The sequence below is a fragment of the Anarhichas minor genome, unplaced genomic scaffold, assembly GCF_050575085.1.
Source record: "Anarhichas minor isolate MPS153535 unplaced genomic scaffold, ASM5057508v1 ptg000026l, whole genome shotgun sequence".
Taxonomy (NCBI): Eukaryota; Metazoa; Chordata; class Actinopteri; order Perciformes; family Anarhichadidae; genus Anarhichas; species Anarhichas minor.
The window spans coordinates 19,460,588-19,474,334 of NW_027466472.1; the positions used below are offsets into that span (position 1 = coordinate 19,460,588).

Genomic DNA, 13,747 nt, shown 5'->3' on the forward strand with positions numbered 1-13,747 from the left:
GATCTCACAGCAGAAGTATAAGTACTTTGTAGGAATGTCCGTTACTCACTTCAATATTGAACATTATGCTTCATTGTGCTGTTAGATATATTAAAATCCTTTATGGCATACTTTGTGTCTGCTGTACGTTGTGACTTTACAGTGATCGCCCTAATCGCCTAACCCTCTTTCATCGCATCACCACAGTATTCCTCCGATATTCCTGAGAGTATTCAGTGTGTTTAATTACCAAGGGCCAAGGTGGAAAATGCCCACTCAGTCTTTGATAAAACAAGATCAATATAAAGGGTTCTGTTCAAGCAGACTAAAAAGTCTGCAGAGCCAGATCCTCTGCTGTAAATCTAGAGAATCACACAGTGGCTCTGCGCTGCCCACTTTCCATAAGAGCTGGATGGAGTTTTAATGTATTTTAATGGGGACATGATGAGTTCACCGCTGGGAGATGTTTTAAACCAGTGAGATTGGCTTCTACTTAAGTGCTATTTAGACATCACACACACACACACACACACACACACACACACACACACACACACACACACACACACACACACACACACACACACACACACACACACACACACACACACATTCCTTTGAAAGAGATATCACAACTCAAACTCACTTGTGAGAACGCTGTTTTGACCTACACTGAGGAGGCTCATCTTGTCTAACCCAAACGCCAACTCAACCGTAACCTCAGCATATTCTAACCTTGAAGCTGCACTTATCCATTTTTCATTTTTCAGCTTCATCCCGTGATGAGATCACACCAGCTACAATGCCAAATGGGACCAGGGGGGTGTAAAGTCAGGGGGGGGGGGGGGGGGGGGGGGCAATGACCCTTTTCCCCATTTTCGGTGTGATAATGGATCTTGCGTATGATGTAACCACCCAGAATTATTATCCCACGATGCAGTTCTCCTCAGGTCTGGTTTAGCATCTTTCAGCACATTGTTTTGGTTTTATAGCCTGCAACATTACTGTTTTAAGGTCTCAGCCAGGAGGCAACCTCCCGTTCTGCCGAGTGACGCCAATGCTGAAATGTCATAAACTTGCACTCTTTCTAATGGCCATCAGGGGGCGACTCCTCCAGTAGCAAAAATAAGTCAGATTGTATGGAAGTCTATGGGAAAATGACCCTACTTCTAACTTGATTTATTCCCTCAGTAAACATTGTAAACATGACTTTATGGTCTCAATCTCTAGTTTCAAGTCTTCTTCAACACAGCATGATGTTGTCTCTACATCATTCCTCCGCATTCCATATATGGTAACTTCCGTTCATGGTTGCAAAAAACAACAACATGGCGACGGCTGTAATTAAAGATGGTGACAGAGGATTCACCAATGGGTGACGTCACGATGACTACGTCCACTTATTATAGACCGTCTTTGGTGTCAGTGCTCTCATCAGTGCTGTTTTCAGAGGCGACAACAAGCTGTTTCCAGCAACAACAAAAAAACTCTGATAAAGCCACTACTAACGACCCGCAAATAAACCACTGACAGACGTTAAGAGTTATAGTGGCTAGCTGTTCAACGTAGTGGAGCATCCTAACTGCTTAGGGGCCACACATTTCCCTTGAGGAGTTGGGGACATTTATGCAACAACTTCCACCATTTTAATATCTTTCTTTCAGCCCACCTCTACCGTAGGAGCTGATTTCACCAGGACAAGATGCCAAATGAAAATGAAATCAGCGGCTCAGTCAGTGAACAATATTTGCAAACATGGCAACTCACGCTGAGGTACAGTTAACAGTTAGATGTCGACCATTTAGTACATTGTGCAGCTCGTTCATTTAGGAATAAGGAATGGAAAACATCATGTCCGTTCTTGTGAAGGAAACACACAGTACTGATGGCAGCACACAGCTCACATTTACAGCTTTACAGGATAAACAGGACATGAAACTCCCCTAACCTTGTTCCTGCAGCCTGAAACCAAACACATAATCTAACACCCTTAACAGTCATTTAACAGAAAACACATCAGGAAGGGCGAAGCAGCACACAGCCAGCCTCCTCCAGGTGTGACCATCAGTGAATAATCACCTGAAACTAAGAATCTTAGAATGAGCCCTTCAGATCTACACACAGAGACAGCCATGTTGCACCGCCGTGTTTCTACAGTAGCCGGATGATCGGATGATCACGCGGTGTGATCATCCGACGCAAAACACACATGGAGAGCCCATTTGGAGAAATGCAGAAACGAGCGAAAACCAGTTTCTGATTCTCCACAACATCGTCTCCCACCTCTCGATTCCAGATGGCGAGGAGTCTGTCACCAGGGAGATTCATGGACTGTCAAGATTCAACTTAGTGCACATCAGTGCTGATATTCTACCGTCTCCTATCAGGTGTAAAGAAGCAGATCTGCAGCTAAATGACCCATTTCATACATCTGTAATTCTGACCGTGGACTACTGACGTCTTTTCGCCCACTGACTACAGACCATTTTTTGTAAGACTAGTTTTGTAAAAACTATTATAGGTAATACATTATAGCAACCATGTTAGATCACTTATCTCTTTGTTTCTCACATCTCACATCGTCGGAAGTGTTGCATTCTCTCTACTGACCATCAGGGGGCGACTCTGATCATGGCAGATCACAAACCAATGGGTGACATCACAATGATCACGTCTAGTTCTTATATACAGTCTATGGTCCAGACTGGTGCAATGTATTTAATCAATTAAAGTGGCAGTGTGGTTTGGTGACATCTAGTGGTGTGGTTGCAGGCTGCAACTAATTGAATAGCCCTCACTCTTGTTTAGAGGCCATCACTCGCCATCATATCTCTACTTTAGAAGCAACAGAAATCAGAAATCAGTTGCACACTGCGTCTCACGTTACCCTAGTTTCACAAGCATGTTGGAGAACTACGGTGGGCTAAAATGGTAACATAAAAACGGGAAATGCTCTGTCTAGAGCCAGTGTTTGGTTTGTCCGTTCTGGGCTACTGTAGAAACACGGCGGTGCAACATGGCTGTCTCTGTGTGTAGATCTGAAGGGCTCATTCTAAGATTCTTAGTTTCAGGTGATTATTCACTGATGAAAACATAATGAATATTATGTTCCATTTCTGCTAATAAGGCCCAATGAATACAACACACTGGCCCTTTAAATCATAATGAGAAGGTCAATTTAGTTGGTCCAGACTTGTGCAACATACTTAATCAACATCTTTAAAAAAAAAAAGATTTTGGATAGCCTTTTCGTAATATCACTGACTTTCAGGGCTAAGAATTGACCAACAATCACGTACATTTATTTTATTGCATCTTTCTTGGTAATGCTTAAACCTCCTATGAGAGCGAACAGACATGAGAAAAACAAGATTTGTACTTTACTTTTACTTTCTGTGCTCATGTGTGTGGGTGAGACAGAAAGAGAGGGGGAAAGACAAAGAGAGGGAGACAGAGAGAGAGAAGTAGAGAGAGAGAGAGAGAGAGAGAGAGAGAGAAGAGGCATTGTGCCTGACTTGAAGACTGTTCCGCCCTCCCTCCCTCTCTCTCTCTCTCTCTCTCTCTCTCTCGGTGTCTCAGTCTGCTGGCTGTAGCCGCTCTGTCCACACTGTGCTGCGCTGTGGAGGCTGTTTAATTAAACTGACCATCACCACTACAACTGAGCGGGTTTTTTTCTTCTCGCGGAGGTTGAATGAAGTGAAATGACCTTTCTCTCTCTCTCTGGATGGATACGCGCTGTGGTTGAGAGGTGACATCGCCGACTGTGGAAGCTGAACGTGAGTACGTCGTTGTTGCCTTTCAGTCTCTTCTCTTCACTGTTTTTCTTCACATGCAGAGAGGAAGAAGTGCAAGTGAAAACCGGCACCTGCTACAGAGAGATAGAACTCTGCTCCGTGTACGTTGTGGGAATGTGCGCGTAAACGTGTATTTTTAGACTCATCATTACTCACCTAGGACACGCACTTAAGAGCTGGATTTAAAAGTTATTTTAACAAACAACAACACTGAATTATATTAATATTAATATAGTACTAAATATGTCATATAATGTGGGCTTTCATTTTTAAATCTTGCACGATTTGTCATAGTAATATTCTATCTGACCGAATACTTTAACAGATTATAAAGAGCAAATCTGCTGTTTTTAATATTCTATATATGTCACTGCAGGAATATGAAAGTGACGAAAAAAGTAGTCCCTAAATCTGTCTGTCTCTCTCTCTCTCTCTCTCTCTCTCTCTCTCTCTCTCTCTATATATATATATATATATATATATATATATATATATATATATATATATATATATCCATCCATCCATCCATCCATCCATCCACCTATCCATCTGCCTGTCTGTCTATCTATCCGTCTATCTGTCTATCTATATATCTATCCATCCATCCATCCATCCATCCATCTATCTGTCTATCTATCTATCTATTTAGTTTTTCAGTAGTTGTTAGTATTATTCCTGGCGGTCGGATTATTAGGTCAGTGTGTCCGAGTATTCACATCCCATTACATTCAGTCACACGTTGCTTCAGTGTTTACCGTGTGGATAAAATACACCACACTAAGTGAACAAAACTTCTCTCACTGTACATAATAAACTGTGGTCAGAGGGGTTTTATCAAAGAAAAAGACAGAGCATGCTGTGCGAGAACATCTCTGCTCTTTCCCTTGCATCTGAACTCGCTTACACTCTTCACACAGCAGGCTGTTTTTTTTTTTTGCTCCCATTAACTTGTTGCAAAAGCAAGTCAAATTGCATTAGCAAGTGGATGAGGGGATGAGCTGGAAGCGCTGATGGTACAGTACAGTTGGGCACTTGTGTGTCTGCCACAGCTCCAGGGGTTTTGACTGCAGACAATTAATAAATCATGAGACTGTACAACTAAATCAGCCGCCTGTGTCACTGGACCCCTCCTACTTTATCTCGCTCTATGCAGGGGACCAGGAAAAGGTTCTTTTAGATGAGAGCAGAGCCAGCTTTGGTGCTGTGCAGAACACTTTAGAACGTAGTTTGTTACGTGTTGAACCAAGCTGGAAGGGTTCCACATTAAATCACCGTCAAATTTGAAGGAGACAGCTTGTGTCAGTTCGAGCCCATCTTGGGCTTGTTAGATAATTCAATACGGTAATTTATCATCTTTCAATTGAATCACATCGTGATGAAATCACACATCGAGATGTTGTGATGCACAATTACATCATCAAAATGTACACGCTCATACTGACTCAAATTACTCCAAAAAAAGGATTATTTTGCACTTGAGTTTGTAGTTCGTAAGTCAAGTATTTAATTCACATAGGAGTATATAAAACCATGTGGTTATTTCATATAGATTATTTACTTATTCATTTACCAGAAAACATCGAGATATGAAATTACCTATATCGCGATGGAAGCATTTGACAAACAGAATGTGGTGATGATCCATTTTTTTTTTTGGTCTTGCTATTGCAGTTGTGCTGCATTCACTTGCTAAATGCTGCACGGGTATATGAAGCCAAACAACTCCAGGGTGAAGATAAATGGAATTTGACCAAATCAAATTGAGGCTTCATGCTCACTGAGATGGATTACCTCGCGCCACGGAAGTTGATTTCCATGCTGTACGAGCATGAACGGCAGCCACTTGCTTCTTCTTATTGTTGAGGAATTCTTCTTTTGATGCATATATTACACAAATGAGTACATATGTGATTTTGCCGTCAAACAGTCGAGCAGACGAGGCAGGCAGAGAGAGACTGTGATCTCCTGAAAAGCATCGCGCTTCATTGAGCTGCAGGGAAATGCTTCCGCAGACCTTAATGATGTTTTTTAGTAAACAGCCGGCACAATGAATCCTCTGTTCCTCCTACAGAATTCATCCTCTCAACGCCAACAGTTGTAATATTAAAAATCACTATTCTCTACTTCTCTAAGTCTGCACTTTTCCCCTCCTTTTCTCCTCCCTCCCTCCCTCCCTCCCTGTCTTTTTATTGTGTAGGGCGTAGAGTCAGTTTCTCCTCTTTTTTTCTCTCTTTTGTTTCCCACTCTCTTTGTGTCCTCCTCCCTCCTCCCTCTCGTTCCTGTTGCTGTGTGTTTCGTGGGATTACAATTCTCAGTTTTGAATTTGCCTCGCTGGCTGCAAAAAGACAAGATATATATAGAAAAACAGCAATAACTGTCTTCATCTGTTTATCTGTTCCTGTATTTTATTTATAACAACATTACAAGTAACCCATCCTCTCCTCCTCCTCCATCCTCTCACACTGAACTATTTCCAACCTCGTCGGAAAGATAATCTGTGCGCCCCGACCTTGAAGGCGGAAGGTTTGCTAAGAGCCTCAGTTTTACTTATTGGTTCCTTTTACCAATCCCCAACCAATCTCAACCCCCCCACCCCCACCCAGATGTCTCTCTCTCCTCTCCCCCCTTGTTCACCGTCTCCCTCAGAAGTCATACGGCGGTGCAACCTTTTAAAGAATGATTTCTCCCCATGGTGAAGTTGGGTGTGAGTTTATTCGCGGACAGCACATTTGGTTGAGAAGTGCACAAATGTGAGTATGGATGGACTAAAACAGACTTTTAAGTCTTTCTTTCAATTAGTTTTTAGCCCCCTAGCTCTGGGGACGGCAATGATGGTCTGTCCAGACTCAAATACCTCAACATCCTTTGGATGGATTGCCACTTACAGGATAAATCCTCAGGACTTTGGTGATCTCATGACATTGCTTTCTTTCCAGCAGATCAAAGTTTTCACTTATCCTGAGAAATATCTCAAAATCTAATAGATGGATTGGAAAAAATTGGATTAGGAAAAGAAAAATTCAAGGACAGGAGATGAGACGGGACTAACTGGAAAGAGAGAAAAGATAAGAGAGTAAATTTTTCAAAGGACAGGGACGAAAGCGAGGTGAACATAAAGTAAAGGAAATAAAAGAAAGGAGAGGAAGAGGTTGAGAGGAGAGGAGGGCGATAGGAGACATGATGGATGGAGCGGAGAGGACAGGGAGATTAAAAAAAAGGAGCTTCAGAGGAGGGTGAATGTGAAACACAGAGCAGTGATGGTGTAATTGCTCTCCAGAGGAGTTCTGATAAACAGCACTTAAGAGCCTCTGTGGTTAAGTAATCACTGTGATTAGAGGCCAGAACGGCTCCAGTGGTGCTGTAGAGAACAAAGCTAACAGCTAACCTGGAGCATTGACACCCACCGTGCTACGTCGTCACATTATACTGTAACATAACATAACATAGCATAACATAGCATAACACACTGCAGTCGTGCAAAAAAAAACGCAAGTTTTTGAAATATTGTGAAAAGAGGATTTCCACCAAATGGATGTTGCTTTACAGGATTTAGGGACAGATAGTGTTTTTGTTGTTTTTTCTGAATTGTTTGACTTCCTTTGTGTAATGTATGGGGCCCTAGCTGGCAGTTGACAGTAACGTCATAATGCCTTTATGCACATTTTGCAAATATTGAAGAACTATTTATGTAGCAGTACAATTGATTCAGCCGAACAGCGAACGGTCAGTGAAATTACAAATCTGCCCTGTCGTTTTTCTTTCACGCTTCACACAAGCTGCAGTTTATATTGACATATGAAGTGATTTTTTTTTCATCTGATATCGTACATAAAAAGGTGCTACATTCCAAGTTCAGAGGATCTCTATGATTGAGGGATTGCCTCCACACAGCGCTCATCGTGGAGACGTCTGAGCCGGCTGCTAGCAGCTAACGGCGCTGACAGCGCGAACAGTGCAAACGACAGCAACAGCGCTGACAGAGCTAACAATGTTAACCGTTGGGGGGGAGTGACTAACCGATCGCTAAGAGCTGTTTGCGATGCTAAAAGGTGCTGTTCTTTCTCCCTCTCTTTTAAGAACTATCGACTTCCTCGTCTCTGTTTCAGCACTACGGACAGCGCCCCTCTACGCGCAAGTGACAGATACATGTCAAATGGCATAGCAGCAGTCAGCGAGAGCTGATGACGGTGGCCAATGTCGTTTTGAAAAAAAGCACAGAAAAAGTTCAGGCTTTTATTCCTAAGAACATAATATCTGACTCTAAAAGTGACCGTGGAAAGTTGATCTGCACTTTTCCCTTATTGTCGTGGTGTTCACGAAAGAAAACAATTGAGACACCATGCAATAAAACCAGACAAAGGAAGCACAATTTCAATCTACTGTAACTGTGCAATAGTGAATGTTTAAGTGTTAGCACACAATGCTGGAGTACTCGATCCACCAGGGAAGTTATCAAGTTGACCAACAGATTAATCTCCCTAAATGAATGAATGAACAAAATGAACACACACGTTGGGGTGATGGGACGGACAAATGGATTATTTTTGTCCAGTTCACAGAGAGAAACGTCAGCGGCTCACCTAATTGGATAATTGTTCCGGAGACACAGAGAGGTGTCGCGATTCTGGTCTCTTAATTAGAGGGATGACTCATAGGCGATCGCTGGTGACAATGGTTTGAGTCACACCCACCCGTCCACACACACACACACACACACACACACACACACACACACACACAGACACAGCAGAGCCCTGTGGTGAGTGAAGCTAGCTACACGCTTAATTGGAGGTCTTCGAGCAGAGTGGTGTTTGTGTGCCGGTGTGTTTAATCGTGGGCGACTCTGCTTCTGTTCTCCAGTGACGAGAGCTCATTTGCATCGGCAACGAAGCCTCCTGCCAACCTGCGCTTCGTTTGTTATCATGGCGATAAGACAATTAGTCAATTAGACAAAGTCCATTTCTTCACAGTAAATCAGAAATACAGGTTAACTGTGAACTTATCTGTTTGACTTTTGCTGTGTTTTTACTTCTACTGATTCCATGCGTGCTATTCTATTCTATTCTATTCTATTCTTGAAAGAGCTTTTAACTTGCCAGACATCAGCGAGGTGACGTTTCACTGCTCCATCACTTCATTCATGAACTGACTCATGATGAGAAAATGATTAGCTCCTTTTAATTTGTGTGAAAGAAGAATTGTAAGTATTCAATTAGTATCGGAGTTTTTGTTTAAGAGTGAATGTAGGTGATTATCAGGCAGTGCGTGTCTCTGTACGTTTCAGATCATTTCATCCTTTTAGAAATTAATTAAAAACTGGAGTTACCACCTCGCGGTTGTATAACCAGTGCGAACCAGTCAAGTTGCAGTTTATATCCACGTCTGTTCAAAATGACATCATGTAATTGTCATACATGAAACGTGAAATCTTATATTATGGCCAGAAATGGGTTTTGGAGGTCACGGTGAAGTTCATCCTTCAGTCCGATTGGATGTTTGTGTCAAATTTGAATAAAGTCCCTCCAGGGGCTCCTGCGATATTGCATTTACGAGAGTGAACGGGACAGACGGACATCCTGAAAACTACGTCTAATTGTGTGTTATGTGGTTGTATAAATGTTATTTATGGCGCTGCTAGATTGCTACTAGACCGCCCTGTTATTACAGGTGCATGCAGGAGAGCAAACAGCTTTGTACCGCAGTGAAAAGTTTGTTTTTGAAAGGCTAAATATAATATATTTCGTTAGATAAAAACATGCTGTCCATTTTGGAAATGATTACTTCCATCCTTTGTCCATGCATTTTGACTTGTGGACTAAGGACTGAGATAATCACAGAGACGAGGACACAGTGCAGCACCACACCCTCAACGTTATGAGTGAAGCTTCGACCCTTTAAGCTGTTCGGTACAGTCCTACTTAGTCCTTTCTATAGCAGGAAAGATGTCCGCTCTCATTAGCAACAAAAATGCTGAAGTATTTATTTGGCGATTCTTCCAGAGAACGTGAGCACAGTGATTTGTAATCTGTGCGCTCAACGGCTCCCATCTTAAAACTCACCATCCAACTCTACCACATGAGCGGTCAACCCTCAGTCCTGAAGGTAACAAAATATAAAGGTAACAGTCAACAGTGGTGAGACTGTACGAGGGCAGTCACTACCAGTTCATTGATTTCATCTCAGCATGCCCATCTGTAAAACAGCGTTTTCACTGTGGCAACTTATGGAAGATATTTATTTCTATGTGCGTCACTCTACTTCAGCTTTTTTTTGTTCTTCTTAAAGAAACATCGCCAGTAGGGGAATTTCGGCAGAACTCAGTTTGTTGGTGCATTTCTTCAAATGGAAAAATGGATCCTGGTATCAACAAACTGTGAAAGCCTTCCCAGAACACTGCAGTGAGTCTCTGTAATGCATTGCAACGGAGCAGGTCTTTTGTGTGTTGATGAAACGATACGGCCGACAGCCTGCAGACGGGGAGGACGAGATTTAAACAAACGGGAGGGTAAAAGAAAACGTGTGTGTGTGTGTGTGGGGGGGGTGGGGGGGGTTACAGTAATCAGAAGTGTGTGTGATAGACTCTCTCTCTTATTCTCGTTTGTGTAACTGCTGACAGTGTGACGCTCTAAATGCACCCAGGACATGATGAGGTCACCGCTGTCTGTCTGTAAACACTGTGAGCCCTGTCAGACACACACACACACACACACACACACACACACACACACACACACACACACACACACACACACACACACACACACACACACACACACACACTCAGATGTCTCCAGTGTGGAGACAGTAGCAGCACCTGCGGCCAACAGGGTCGATAACATCTCCCTCTTTCTCTCCCTCTCTCTCTGTTTGTCTTCCTTCTTTCTCTCCCATTATACCTCTCTCACCATCTCTCGATCCACTTTCCTTTTCCTCTCTCGTTCATTCTTCTAACCCTTTCTCTCCCCCCCTTTCCTTATTTTTTTTCAAGATCAATGACTTTCTCCTCTATTTTCATTCTTTCTCTTTTCTTCTCCGCTGTGTTTGTGTCTCTTCGTTCCCTCTCTTGATATTTATTTTCCACCGCTTCTGCTCTTTTGTCATCTCTTTTTTTTCTCTTTTGTCTGGATCTAAAATTACACACACTCTGCATCCATTTGGCTCTCCCCCTTTTTCCGTCTCTTACATTATCACCACTCTCTTTACACTTCACTCATCTCCCTCGTTTTCAATCTCTTTCACGCCCCCTTCCTCTCTTTACTTTTCCTTGATCAATATTTTTCTTCTCATTGCTCCGTCTCTTATTTCTCCCTAAAAAGACTTTACGATACCTTACATTTTAGCATATGATGAAGTGGTTGCTGTACATTTCTTTCTCTTTGGCCTTATCTGGTTGGTCCAGACTGTATGAGGGCTGTGCTCTTTCCATTTTCAATCTTGCTCTCTTACTTTTTCCTCACCGGTTGCTGGTTTGAATCTAAAAGCAAGAAAAAAAACGATGAAGAAGACATTAAGACGGGTCGAAGAAATAAAACAAATGGATATGCACACATGTGATTTGAGTTTTAAGGCTCCTCCTCAGACACTCTGATGGATTCCAAAAGGGAAAGATCCCAAAGGGAAAGATCTTCAACAGAAGTCGACCAGGTTCAACGGATGAGCCGCTGCCCTCTTGAGTCAACAGCTCACTGACGTTAATGAGGCTACTCTTTGTCTTCTTAGTGTGCAGGCGTAGAGCTTTGGGTTAGAGACGTCTGATGATGTTGGCTATTCAAAGTGCTGTTTGAACGAGAAGCTAGCCCTCTCGATTTCAATTCAACATGCTTAATAATGTTCATAAAATCTAGGAAACAGCCAACAACAATTAACGATTGACCCTTACTTTGCGTGTGTGTGTTTGTGAGAGCCTTTGGAAGCGTGTGTGGATGTTGTTTGTGTGTTTGCATGTGTGTTTTTCTCTCTTTGTCAGTCTCTTCCCCTCTCTCTCCCAACAGTCTCTACTCAGGTCTGCACCTGTCGGCTGTTTTAGTAACGTAGTGTTGATTCGTTGAATCTTCAAACATCTCGGAGGATATAAATGCGGTTGTTGCAGCGGCAAGAATAAATACTATACCTGTATGTGTGTGTGTGTGCGCGCATCTCTACACCTCTGTGTGCATGATTGTGAATGTCAGATACATTGCGCTGACATATGGATGAATAATGCGCAAAATGTCTGACATGATTACTGTCCCGTGCAAAGAGCAGCAACATTATTACTATCTGCAGAGTTTAGTCTGGATTATTAACAAACAATTTCCTGTTTACACGTCCAGAAGCCTAATGAATGTGAGTCCAATCAAAATGCTCCCCTGAGTCCACCAGCTAGTTGCTAACTTTGCCTCTCTGCCATTTGGTGCTGAGCAGGTAGCGTACAGTGTGTTAATCAGAGCTGAAAACAGCTCCATGTTGGGGCGGATAGATTATAGATCAGTCCACCTTTATATATCAATATATTAACCATCAAGCAGATAAAACACTGTACATTTCATCTACATACAAAGCAAACTAAGTGCAAATACATGGTAAAAAGACAAATGTGAAAGAAAATCAATAAACGTACACATGGACAGTCACAGAGAGACACCTTTTCTACTAAAGGCCATCATCAAACACCATAAAGGTCTGAGATGCTAGAATTGAATGGAATGGAATTGCTGGAGGGAAATCAGCTGCAGCTGATGTTCTGTTGAAAACCTCATTGGAGTCGAAATTTATATTAACTTTTAACTCCGGAGGCTCTGCGTGCTCGCCTCCAAACAAGACAAGAGAAACCCACACAGGCAAGTTCAGACACGTACCGGACCATATATAAAACATCTAACACGATTTTGTGTAGCAGTAGTACTCCAAGGGATCAATCCTGTTACATCTCAGGGAATGGATATGACTAAACATTGAGGTAAATATTGTCATCGGATCCAGAGGAGTACTGTAGCTGCTGTCAGCAAAAATGAAATTGTCCCGTACTTGAATCTGTATCCAAACCTATTGTTCCATCCTGCAGTGTGTTGTTGTTGTTGAAGGGATCGTGTTTCAGAAGCAACGTAAATAAAGCTTGGACGGCATAGAGACGGAGAGCACGTTTTTTATGAAGGGCCGTCCATTTAAAAAGTCTAGTCTATTGATGCACATATTGCATGTTGATTCATGTACAGTTTATGGTAGACATATGAGATATGTCGATACTGTTTGGGTTTCAGGAGCATTCTCTGGACATGTTTACAGCGCATTGAGAGCACACAGGACCTCTGGCCTCTTCTGTGCGCTGTACACTGGTTGGACACAAGCTCGCTGACAGTCTTCAGAGATGCATGCCCAAAAGAAACGCCCACATTTCTGTCCAGAAGGAGAAGCTCACTTAGTTTTGAACATTATGAAAGACTTGGATACCAACAGATTTTTTTGGATATGGGCAAATATCAAAACTCCAACCATTTTAAGAAGGTGGTTGAAGCAAAGAAAAGAGGGTAAGAATAATCTATGCTCCGCAAGAATGTTTCGCCGAGTCAGTTTTAATTTGCTGTAACTTATTTTGTTTTTCACGATGGCAGCTCGGTTGATTTGTTGAGCGCTTCTAATTTAACCTCACTGCTCGGGGCCTGACTGACCGCCAGCTATGTGCCTCAACCAGGCTGACAGAGAAGCCTGTTTGTTATTAATGGGATTCATAAGATACTGAATAATACTGAGAGGCATGTTGGTTTACAAAAGCCTTCTCTATTCTGCCAAGAAGAGACTTTGAGTGTTCCTCTTTTTGGTGCATGTTATATTTTAGTGCCCATGATCCTGTGACCAACTGCATAAACAAGTTGCACCATGAGACAAATGCATGCACATCTATAACAAATAACATGATTCCATAATTTAGGTCAGTGACACAATAACCTTAATTGTATATATTTTCTATCCTATACTTTTCTCTTCGACTGAGTGAT

General features: G+C 42.3%; 1 protein-coding gene across 2 annotated transcripts in view; it reads left to right on the forward strand.

Moving 5' to 3' along the window:
• Positions 1–3,508: 3,508 nt before the first annotated feature.
• The window catches only part of gpr4 (G protein-coupled receptor 4), a 45,870-nt gene continuing 35,631 nt past the window's right edge, over positions 3,509–13,747 (forward strand). The window contains exon 1 of one of the 2 annotated variants that reach the window (XM_076100893.1): positions 3,509–3,759. The gene's annotated coding sequence lies outside the window, so the exon portion shown is untranslated. The remainder of the gene's footprint in view (positions 3,760–13,747) is intronic. The other variant, XM_076100892.1, reaches the window with a different exon arrangement.